The 12,236-nt window shown below is 39.7% G+C and overlaps 1 long non-coding RNA gene across 1 annotated transcript in view; it reads left to right on the forward strand.

Annotated features, from left to right (window-relative positions):
* Positions 1–12,236, forward strand: part of LOC307226870 — a 98,412-nt gene that overhangs the window by 54,162 nt on the left and 32,014 nt on the right. The window lies entirely within an intron of this gene.

A 12,236-nucleotide genomic window follows, 5' to 3' on the forward strand; every position in this document is an offset into this window, starting at 1 on the left:
TAACATTGACCAATTCATGAGCAGCTCAGATTTAAGTAGCTACTTGATGCAAGAGGCAGCCCAATGTAGACTGATGACTGATAAGCCCACCACAGAGATTTAAACTTGGGATTCCTACATTTACAAGGCTAGTCACTGACTCTCACATCCCAGCAGCTTTAGTTTTGGAACTAGGCACATTATCCCATCACTTCCTATTTCGATAGTCTTGACTTGCAAATGGATGTTGTCTATGTAGCCTGGTTTTTAGTGAGTAGAGAGGGGCAGTCTAAGGGAAAATGTTGTTTGCCATTTGGTGGGATACTGGCCATGCTCACTGTTTCTTAAAAAAAGCTTTAGCTTTCTTCTACAAGTTTTTAAACAATGCAAATAAGTAACATTCAAGCAAAAATTAAAAAAGGAAGAGATAAAATAGGGAAAGGGACATGGGTTAATGTATTTTGACTATCTAAATTGGAAATACAAATACATTGGACTGCAACTATGATATATAAATCTCCGAAGCTGACCAGATGTTATTGTATTTATCTTCTTTGCACTTTTGTCAATACATTGCCACTTCAAATAAGGACAAGGATAGCAAACCGTTAATCTATTGTTGTATGGAAGGTAAATTCTCCTTCCAGTGTTGAAGCATAATGCCATGCTCACAGTTGTGCTGTATGCACAACTCACCATGAATTTAGGCAAGCTGTCAAAAAAAAAAAAAAAAGGTGTGCTGGATCTTACCAAGGTTCCATCTAAGTCCAGCATCCTGCTTCCTGCAGTGTTCAAATGGATGTCTCCAGTAAACCTAGAAGCAGGACCTGAAATCAACAGCTCTACTATATAACTAGGCATGAAGGAGAGACAAAGCACTGTCATAACCAGGGAGATTGATACCAAGGGACATTGAAGCCCACTTGTAGGATTTACAGTCTCAAAATATCTGCCTAGTTTACATACACACCCCATTCTCCAGTGTCTGTCTCTAAAGCATAAATCTCATGCCAGAAATTCAAACAAAAGGAACTTTAAAAGAAGTTAAAGGACACCTATCAGTCTTTCAGTTCTTCAAACAGACAACGTTCTGCAATCTGGTTCAGGCAGTGCACTAACTAAAAGGTAGATTAACAAAACAAGATGAAAATGATTTCGATATAGCTAGTGTATCTGTCGTAATTGATAAGGAAAAAAAGCTGCCAGATGTGTCATGCAACTCCAATCTAATGGTATCAAAAGGCATTCACATAGTATCATAATTGACACCACTACAAGTAGAAGAGAATACTGTTACACTTTCTGATTTATGTTTTTTTCCACAGACTCAGGCTCACATAACAATGTTTGATGGATAAACTTCTAGTCTCTTCTTCAAAGAGTCTAGATGGATAAACTTCTAGTTTCTTCTTCAAAGAGTCTAGATGTTATGTTAAAAATAACACAAAGAAAGAAAAGGTATGTGTGAGTATTTGAGAGCATGGTACAATAGTTCCAATGTGTAATTTAGGAAATGCAGAAAATGTAATTTTATTATTAAAATAGAAACAACAACAAGCAATAACTTATTTTTTGTACCCATCGATCTGCCTGGGTTGCACCAGCCACTCTGGCCAGCTTCCAACAGAATATACAAAAACACAACAAGCATGTCCTGTAAGACATATCACCAACATGCTTAAGTCTAATCAATGCATGAATGGGTTAATACCATAAAGTAGCTGTCCTGCCAGGCTTAGCAGGGTCACTTGCCCTCACCTTGGGAGGAAATAGGTAATTATGTCTAAGCTCAGTGCATGAAGAAGTTTGAGCTGGTTGCGCCTTCTCAATCACGTGGTTCTCACGTGCCATCCTTGAGTTCTATATGAATAATGTTTACCACTTTGTAACTAAGCTAAGTTTTTTAATACCTGTGCAGCTTTTCTGACTGATGTATGGAAAAGCATATGAGCCAGACTTTTGAAGAGTTAGTAATTGAGCAATTTTTAAATTTACCAAACGTGGATTATGCTGGGGTGAGAGGGAACCTTTGTAAGTTACTTTTAAAGGGGGCAATTTTGGAACTTCCTTGGAAGGCATATTTTAAGTTTTACGACTTATATTTCTATGCTTTGCTTCATATTTTGTGATTTTAAATCTCTACAGGCAGGGGTTCTCTCACCAAAGAGTATTTGCCCCGAACTTGGATCTTTGCAACCAGGAATTTTCCTTTATATATATGAATTTCTTTTTATAGAAAGCTACTAAGTCTACCATAAACAGTTGGATGGATTTTCTAATGTATTTAAGGGGCTATAATAAATTATTTTAAAAGAGGAATTTCAAAACATAGTTATAGTGATTTTAAAAACAGCGATAATTTTAAGTAATAATGTTTCTTGGGAGCAAAGTCATAATGTTTCCTGGGAGCAAAGACAGGCAAGAATGTTTTAGGACAAAAGTATTTTTGGCAAACTATGGAAAAGTTGCGTAATGTTAGCAGAGAATGTACCTCCCTAAATTTAAAAAGTGCCATTCACTGTTCACATGCAAACCCATACTGGAATGGTGGAACTATATGTTTTGTGAAGCAGGAGCTCATAACAAAAAATAGGGGTGCCCATAATGTTTTGCAGATTATCCCTTCTTGTCCTCATGATGTCATGTTATACAGTTCCCCACCCTTGTTCCACATCATAGACTGCCCATGGCAGAGAAACCTATAGCAGAATCATCTGATTGGCCACTGTGGGTAGCTCATTTGGAAGAGCATGAGACTCTTAATCCCAGTCAGGGTTTGAGCCCCACGTTGGGCTGAATATTCCTGTATTGCAGGTGGTTGGACGATGACTCTTTTGATCCCTTTCAACTGTACAATTCTATTATTTTATGATTCTATATATATTTGCACCAACAGAATATATTATGTATGTATGGGATGAGTTTCTGGCATGATTGTGAGAGGGGATCCATGCTACAGGTTTGTATCAGGCTCTAAAGAAATTATGCTTGTGCTTTATCCTTTCATGTTTCCTCTGTTCTGAAGCTACTTCTGATTAACTTTATTGAATGACTCTTAATATAGCACAGTGTGTGTGTGTGTGTGTGTGTGAGAGAGAGAGAGAGAGAGAGAGAGAGAGAGAGAGATTGCACTCTCTCCATACTGTTTTTTATTTTATAGATTTCTATTATTTATTCGTTTATTAAAACAATTCTCTGTAAGCCTGCTCAGAAGAAAGAGCCACTGAATCGTATTGGGCTTACTTCCAGGTACACAAAAACTAAGGAAAAGCCTACTGGATCAGGCCTGTGGTCCATCTAGTCCTGCAGCCTGTTCTCACAGTAGCCATTGGGAAGCAGGGAAGTAGGACCTGAATGCAATAGCACTCTCCCTACTTGTGATTCCCAGCAACTGGCAGTCAGATGCATGTTGCCTCTGACAGTGAAGGTAAAACATAGCCATGGTGGTAAATGCTACAGGCTGGGCTGTGAAGCCACAACTACCAGCAGAGCAATGTGGCTAGCATCTCCCTTTTTTGTACCAAAATGTAGTGAGAGGGTAGAGCAGGAATGACATGGGGTTTGGAGCATGGTGGCCATTTTTATTCTGTGCAATTACCAAATTAATTGGTGGTAACTACTTTTTCATGACTTTTTCTGGCTCTAGGGTGGATTTTTCATCTCGAATACTACACTGTATATTGGTTGCTGGAATGAGTGTGTAAATGTATATTTCGTGACTAAAATATCTGTGTTCTATTATCCTTTTGCTTATTAATATATTTTATGGATATTGCTTATTTACTGAATTGTCAGATAATGTTTTGTACTGTTTTGTTTGTTTGTTGCTGCTTTGAGTTCCTCCTGAGGGGAAAAGTAGTATACAAATAAAATGATGATATGTGTAGGACATGGGTAGGCAAACCAAGGCCCAGGGGCCTGATCCGGCCCAATCAGCTCCTCAATCCAGCCCGCAGATGGTCTGGGAATCAGTGTGTTTTTACATGAGTAGAATGTGTGCTTTTATTTAAAATGCATTTCTGGGTTATTTGTGGTGCATAGGAGTTCGTTCATTTTTTTCTTCAAAATATAGTCCAGCCCCTCACAAGGTCTGAGGGACAGTGGACCTGCCCCCTACTGAAAAAGTTTGCTGACCCCTGGTGTAGGATAAGGATTACAGCAGCAAGCTGTACGTACTTACTTGCCTGGGACCCCACTGAGTTCACTTGCATCTACTTCTGTGTAGGCATGCATAGGATTGTCCTGTTAACCATCTCCTTCTAAAATTATAAGACACAAAAAACTATAGGCTTTTTTCACATGGAAAGTGCTCCAGCCTCCTGATCTTCATTTTTGCCACTTAAAAAAAATACCTTTCCCATTGCACTGATAGTCTTTGTTTTTGAGATTAGAATGGGGATATCCATATAAATATGCAAGGTGGCTGGTTAGGTAGCTGTAATGGATGAAACAAACATACTAAAAACTTGGATCTTAGAAGCATACATTTTGAAATACAGAACTCATATTGGCTGATTTCTAAAAGGTCTGTAGCTATTTATTTTAGAAGCTTTTGATCATTTATTCATTGCAGTACATAATTTACTCTCTATGTAAAAACTGTCTGCTTGAAGTTCTTTCTTTATCAAAAGTTGGTGCCCCCTTGTTCTTGTATTTGACACTATCTCAAATTGCCTTGAAACAATTATCCTCACTATTCCCCTTGGAATTTTCTATACTTTAATGAGGTTCCCTCTTAATCTCTCGTTTGCTGAAGGATAACTTGCTGAATAACTAAGAGCCTCAAATCCCTGTATGCATCTTGTTACCGCCTGCTGTACATTCTCCATTCCTGGAACATCCTTTTGTAATAAGGTGACTGAAACTGTGCACTATTCTAAATGTAGCTATCTGAGCTCCTTAAACAATGCCAGCATAATTTCCTCAGGTTTACATGCAATAGCTCCCATTGGTATACAAAACTCCATGTAGTTTCCTTTCTCCACTCTTCAAAAACCACAGCACTGAGAATTTAGCATTGAATGTTCTGGTGAACATTTGTTACTCAAGCAACAAATACAATTAGAGAAGAGGATTTTGGAGAAAAGAAGAGTAGAGATCAACTTAATCAATACCAAATAAAAGGTTGTGTGTTAAAATCACAGATTAGAGGAAAATTCATATGACTGTTTTTGTCCACTGTTGGCATCCGGGCGAAAAGGATACTTTTATTCTCTCTGTGTGGGTTTTCTTTTTATCACAACCACTTTGCTCAAAAACATCTGTGCAATAGGATGACAGATTGCACAAAACACCTTAGATTATTAAATGACGTTTTGCATGATGTATCTTGTGTACCTGGAAATGTGGATTTTACAGGACTGTTGCAATAAAGTGAAGTCCCACAAGCAGTATAATTGTATGGCTAGCTTCACATCCTAAACAACGTTTGTTGATTTTGGGGCAACCTTAGAGCAAGGGAGACTGATTTGCCTAATGGCTGCATCCAGCCTGTTAAAGCTTTTCCTGGTAAAATGACAAGGCAACTTGTTCAACAGTGAAATGGGTTCCCTTGGAAGGTGGTGGTTGACCTCCTTTGTCTACCTGCCAGGGATTCTTCACCTGTGATTCCTGTACTGCTGGGGGTTGGACTAGATAACGCCTGAGGGTCCCTTCGGGCTCTACAGATTACATATGCTGTAAATACCTTTTGCTTTTCATTCAGCTTTGATTTCTAAACTTATGCAGCTGTCTCAGTTGGGAAAAACTGGATGCAGCCTGCAAGCCTTATGTTGCCTGCCTGTAATTAAGAAAATATGGTTTGGTAAAAAAGGTAAAGGGACCCCTGACCATTAGGTCCAGTCGTGGCCGACTCTGGGGTTGCGGATAATCTCGCTTTCCTGGCCGAGGGAGCCAGCGTACAGCTTCCAGGTCCTGTGGCCAGCATGACTAAGTCGCTTCTGGCAAACCAGAGCAGCTCACCAAAACGCTGTTTACCTCCCCGCTGGAGCAGTACCTATTTATCTACTTGCACTTTGACGTGCTTTCAAACTGCTAGGTTGGCAGGAGCAGGTTTGGTACCAATGGCTTAATTAGAGCCAAAGTTGTTACACATACCCGAGTCCCTCTTTTAATGCCTTGGCTCAGCCCAATATCATATGTAATGTCTAACATGTACAGCCCAGTGTAGAGTGTTGCCCATCAGCAGATCACAGTTGATGATTATCACAGAGAGAAATACTAAATACATGTTTTTAGTGTGGTTTCAGATAAGTTTGTCATAGAATCTCAGAACTTTATGCAAGTTTTATGCAGTGTTTCCACATCAGAATACCAACCTGTGCTTTTGTTACATTTAATCCAATAAAAATAATTGGTTATACATTTGCATCTACTGTTGATGTGCAAACTTTTTAGTACCAAAATCCCAGGTTTGGGTGGGTGGTTTGTCACAAATGTGGTTGCATTTCAGTGGGTGTTGTCTGTCATCACACCCCCTGCTGCTGTTTGCTCTTCAAGTGAGCACTATTTAGCCATTTTGTTTCTTTCAGCCCATGCCATATGAGAATGTCCATTTCCACAGATTGTTGCATTCTGAAGACAAGTCTGTAATATAATTGCAATATGCATCAGTCTTTAAAAATAACAACAATGTGAAGGTTTGCAGAAGGTTGTCTTTGTGGAAGACTTCTGTTAAATACACACACAAATTCACATAATGCAGATCAGGAGGTATCAGCATGGCTAAGCACAGTTAAGGTAGCTATTAGAGGCAAGAAGGCTTCCTTCAAAATACTGAAGTCTTTTTCAAATGAGAACAAAGCAGATCTCAAAATGCATGCAAACAAGTAGATAATAACAGATACAAAAATAAAATTGAGGAGCACATAAAGATACCATTAGTTAGCAGGATACTGGACAGGGAGGTGGTTGGACCTTCAGATGGCAAGAGAGTAACAAGTGTGCTAAAGAAGGACAAGGAGAATCCAGAGAAGCTAAATGAATTATTTGCATCAGTCTTCATTGTGGGAGATGTAGGAGAGATCCCTATGCCTAAAATAATTTTCCCAGGAAAGGAGTCCGAGGAACTGAGGCAAATAACGGTGTCTGTACTTCTCAAGATACAGTGGGGAGTAAATCGCTCACTGTTGTACATCCACAGTTGACTATCATAAAGTGCTGTGAAATTAAACTACTTTTTTCCGAGAAAATAGGTGTGAACACATCCAAGTTTTGTCCATAATATCTTGCAAAAAATGTTACACTGTTTCACTTTTCCAGAAGACCTGAGGAAATGCCCCCTTATTATTCGTTCATATTTTCTCCATACTGAATGCTTTTCCTTGGATTACCGTGCCCAAGAACTAAGCATTATATCACCTCCTTCAAGTCTGTTGCAGTGCTTAAGCAAGTGATAGCTAATATGGTGCCTTCCAGATGTTGTTCACCTACAACTCCCATCAGGCCTCACCACTGGCCATGCTGGCTGGCGCTGATGGGACATGTAGTTCAACATTTGGAGGGCAACATGTTGGCTGTCTCCATTTATACACAACTTGTATATTTGTACATGGTTCTGAAACATCTCACTGCACAGAAGAATGACAAGCCTAACAATATTAATGCCCTGCTTTCCCTTTGCTTAGACCTTCAATCTGTTGCTTAGCAAATAATACAAAACAAAACAAGAACCAGCAGAACAAACGCCACTATTATCAACAAACAGACAGAGTTTTCCATCCCTTCTTGAACAGCTAGGGAGTCTGGGCCCTACCTCCCTGTTGTCAGACAGTAGATTAGGTCCATGTTCTGCATGGCTGTGCTGTTCGAGGGATTTTAAGATACCAGCTTTACACAAACCTGATCAAATAGTTTATATTTTTCTTGGTGTCCAGCAGCATTTCAGGTGACCATGCATCTGGGATTTTCTTTCAAGCTCAGATTCTAGAAACCCAGAAACTGGAATGGGATGTACATAAGAGAAACAACAAGAGTGGGGAAACTTATGTATGTAGTATGTTATATGCTCTCCTGCTAGAAAACCAACAAATATATCTCTTATAACATAATAGCAATTTGCATTTGTGTTGAAACATAGCAGAGTACAGACAATTCTCAATTTGCTTGTGTTCAGTGCATTCACAACTGTGCATATGTGCATCATGTTCAGCACTGGAAGAGGGTGCAACGCCTCTCTGATGTGCATGATGACCTGGAATGTAACCCACACATAAATGGGGGAGGGGTATAACAGACCTGTCCCAATTCTCTTGCAATAAGATGCTGCTAGATATAACAGTGATATGATGGCCAATGCATTTTGGTGTCCACTTTCAGCCATTCTTATGCATAGAATCAGGGTACCAGTCACTTCAGATAGCTAGCAACCAAAAACAGAGCTATTAGTCTATCAAACATGTATTCCATTAAGAAAAGCAGAGTTGCATGCCCCCAAAGTAGTGGCTGAATTATACAGTTGATGCTACCTGCTGTTATGTGAACTACCCATTCAGAGGTTTATATAGAAATCCACAATCAGTATTGTTTTTCCTTTACTAAATAATGGGAGGGTTGATGTTTTATTTTAATTGGTAAATCCTTTTTATCCATCGAATACTTTATAGCTCACAAATGTCAAGTCATTTATCCAGCTGTTAACGTGACTGCTCATTTTCCATATTTCCGATGGACTTATTTCCAGTTCAGTGCTAAGACAGGCCAAGCTTGAAGTAAATCAATTCTCCCTTTGTGCTAAAAATTAGCATAGCACAAACTAATCAATGCTCTGAAATACTACTGCAAACGCTGCGACATTGAACACAATGGAAGGGAGCTAAATTGCTTATTCGGCAAAACTGAAGGCAAAGTAGGCATTTAGAATACTGGCTGGCAGATCTGTGTATAATATTAATAGATAAACTGAATACAATTAAACGTCAGTGACAAGCACTTTTGCTGACTATAATGAAGTTTATAGTTATCAAAAACTTAAGTCCCCCCTCCCTTCATGTTATGATTTGTTCACACAAGTATCAATTCATGGTATCTCTTTGACTTAAGGTTCTACTGCCAAGGTGTGCTTTGCTCTGTTGCTTTCAGCTTGTGGCTTTTTGTAAACCTGTTGATACAGGCTAATATATTAAGGGTGCTGCACAGACATCTGCCTTAGTTCACTCTCAATCCTGTAGTTCTACCTACTAAATTTATAAACTTCATTCAAATTGAGCCAGGCAGACTTGATAGTGTGGTAGCACTCAGTGCCAAGCTAAATGTGGCATTCATTGCATGAATGCAAATCTAAAAACCATTCATGACACTAAAATGTATTAAATGTCTGGATGTTTAAAATAATCCTTGCCTGGCACAAAAGAATAGCTAGGTTGGCAGCAACTATGCTTCCCTTAGGAGATAATTCCAAAAAGATGGGTCCTGCAAGAGAGGATGGAAGGAGCTATAGAAGAGTCTCTGCTGAGTCTGGTTTGTGTTTGATTACTTACTGGTTTATTTTTATTGTTGTTATCACTGAAAGGCAGCATAGAAATTGATTAACACTACAGTCCTGTGGTCCCTGGGGTGGGGGGCATCCCAAGGGCCATAGAAAGTATCAGATCTCACTTTTGAAGCTTGAGAGAAAAGTTTGAACTCAGAGCAGGAGCTGCAACATATGATGCACCCTCACTGCCGCTGCAGAAATCTCCATGGCCTACTAACATTTATTCATTGCATAAAATTTATAGAACAGTTAATTGTAAAAAAAAAAAAATCGAAGTGATTTACATCAGTAAGGGTGATATGGCAGGCGTGAAGGGGGCTGTGGATCAAAACGAGTGTGAACATGCTGGGAATGTGAGCTTGGGAGAGCACTTCTTTGTCTGAGACCCTGTCCTACTGTGTGATGCCCAAAATCTTCTTGACACAGCACATGTGGAAGGCATTGAGGCATTGCTCCTGGCAGTTGTAAGTTGCCCACGACTCACTTCCATAAAGCAGCATGCTCAACACGCAAGCCTAGTAGACCTTCATCTTGGTATTGGATGTTAGCATCACATTCTCCCATACTCTTTTAGAAAGCCGAGCCATTGCTTGTCCCCCTTAGCATTGATGGAGAGGTTTTGGTTATTGTGGAACCCAGGTAGACAAAATCATCTACCACTAATGCTGAAGTGTGTACTGCTGGTGACATCCTGACCTACTATGTTGGTCTTTGTTGGGCTGATGGTGAGGTCAAACTCCACACAGGTTTGGGCAAAATGGTTGATGAGTCTCTGTATAGCTTCCTTGGAGTGCACTGTGAGTACTGTTTCATCTGCAAAGAACATCTCTTGGGTAATCTCAAAATAAAGGTGTTTAAAAGAAAAAACTTGTTTTTCTCATCTGCATATTTAATCTAATCCTCTAAAATTCATATGATGTTGGTTAAGATCACTTTAAGCAAGTGATAATCCTAGTTAGAATAATTATACATTTCAGTTTCTTTTAAATATTCTCTCCCATATTGAATGCATGTGTGTTTCCAGCTGATGATTGCTATGTCACCTGGGCATTCTATAATAGCAAGTTACAAAATATGACTCACACAAGAAAATAACTTGGTGCGATGTTAAATAAAGCTTTCCTCCTTCTTGAGAATAGCTAATTAAGCAAAATCAGTTTTACTATAGACCTGCTATGTTGGGAAGCTTGTTCCCTGAAAAAGAGGAACTGTTCACATAGGTTCTCTTTTCAAAGGCTACGACAAGAATTTAGTCTTTCTCAACGTGGTGTGACTGTTCAACATTCAGGCCATGCACGAACTGATGAAAAGGTAGAGAACACAGCAGGGCCTTATCGCGATTTCACAGCTGTAACCAACACCATGGAATTCAGGGCTGTCTGCAGGAATTAGTTAAAAACTGACAGCAGTGCTGAACTGCTTTTTTCCCTTTCCTTTCCTCTTTTCCTTTCTTCTGGAGTTGTTCATTAATGTTCATGACACATGTTAATGTGCACTAAGAAGGGCCTACTCCAAAGGGAGAGGAAGGGGACAGAAGAGATTGGAAGATTAAACCAGAGGAGAAGGCAAAGTGCTGTAGGAAGGAATGGGGGAATGAACAGCAAAGACAAGAAGAGAAAGAGACACCAGCCACTGAGGTATTAATGTAAAAGTACCAAAGGGTAATTAATATCTATGGGAGTTTTGTCACAGCTCCACTGTGATGCCAATTACACCCAAAGCAGGGTGGTCAAACACATGGTTCAAGGGCTGCGTGTGGCCCCTAAGGCTTTTTTTGGTGGCCCTCAACAACATTTGATGCCCCCAGCTCTTGTGCTGCCTACCAAGGCCGGGTAAGTGAGGAATTTGGCTTTGGGAAGGAGATGTGAAGGCTCTGACAGGGACCTAGAGTCTTCCTGCCTCCTCCCCAAAACCTAGCTAGTGCTTTCTCTGCTTTGTGAAAGAGGTGGGAGGGTTCTGGGACCTTGCCAGAGCCTTGCACCTCTGAGGGCTTGTGTGTATGTCAAATTGTGTGTGTGTGTGTGTGTGTGTGTGTGAAATTTTGACCTTGCTCCCCACCCTTTGCATGTGTGACAAGGCATTGTGCAGCCTGTGGATTCTGTGTTGAAGTACTCTTGTGGCCCACTTGATATGAAACATTGGGCTGCCCTACCCCAAGGACAGGTGAAGAAAAGTGCTTTGGATTCTCACACCAGCCTTGTCAAACAGATTAACAGATATTCCAAGTGTTAAGGAACTGAGAGTGGTTAAGAGCTCAGTACCATCCAGGGAGGTCATAATTAAACACAGATCTGGGAGCAGGCATTCCAAGTCAAGTACAACACTCGATCAACTGGTTTGGCAAAAGGGGAATCAGTATGTTTACTGTCATGAGCAGTTATAAAATTGACACTGTATTGTTTTTGTTGTTATTACATTTATAAAGTGCTTCTAATGAGGCACCTCAAAGTGATTTACCTTATATTTGTCTTTATCAAGACAATGTATATTCTATTTGGTAAATAAGAAATTATTTAATTTCTCCCTTTCATTGGTTATAGTTTCCATCTTGTCAACATATATAATTGGGTGGTGCAAAGGCCATTTTCTTTTTGAACAGTAAGAAGAGGACATAAAACGTTTTGAACATATCATAGAATTAAACTGTATCTGTTTTCCAAGGTATGTTCCACATGCACTGTGAGACTGGCAAAGTTCTGTGGGAAGGCTCATTCAAGATTTCTGGCTCCAGTTCTACAGCGCAGTGATATCTGTTTCATTCATTCATTCATGATATCTTGTTCCT

Source organism: Podarcis cretensis (assembly GCF_951804945.1).
Source record: "Podarcis cretensis genome assembly, chromosome: 11".
NCBI classification, from domain to species: domain Eukaryota; kingdom Metazoa; phylum Chordata; class Lepidosauria; order Squamata; family Lacertidae; genus Podarcis; species Podarcis cretensis.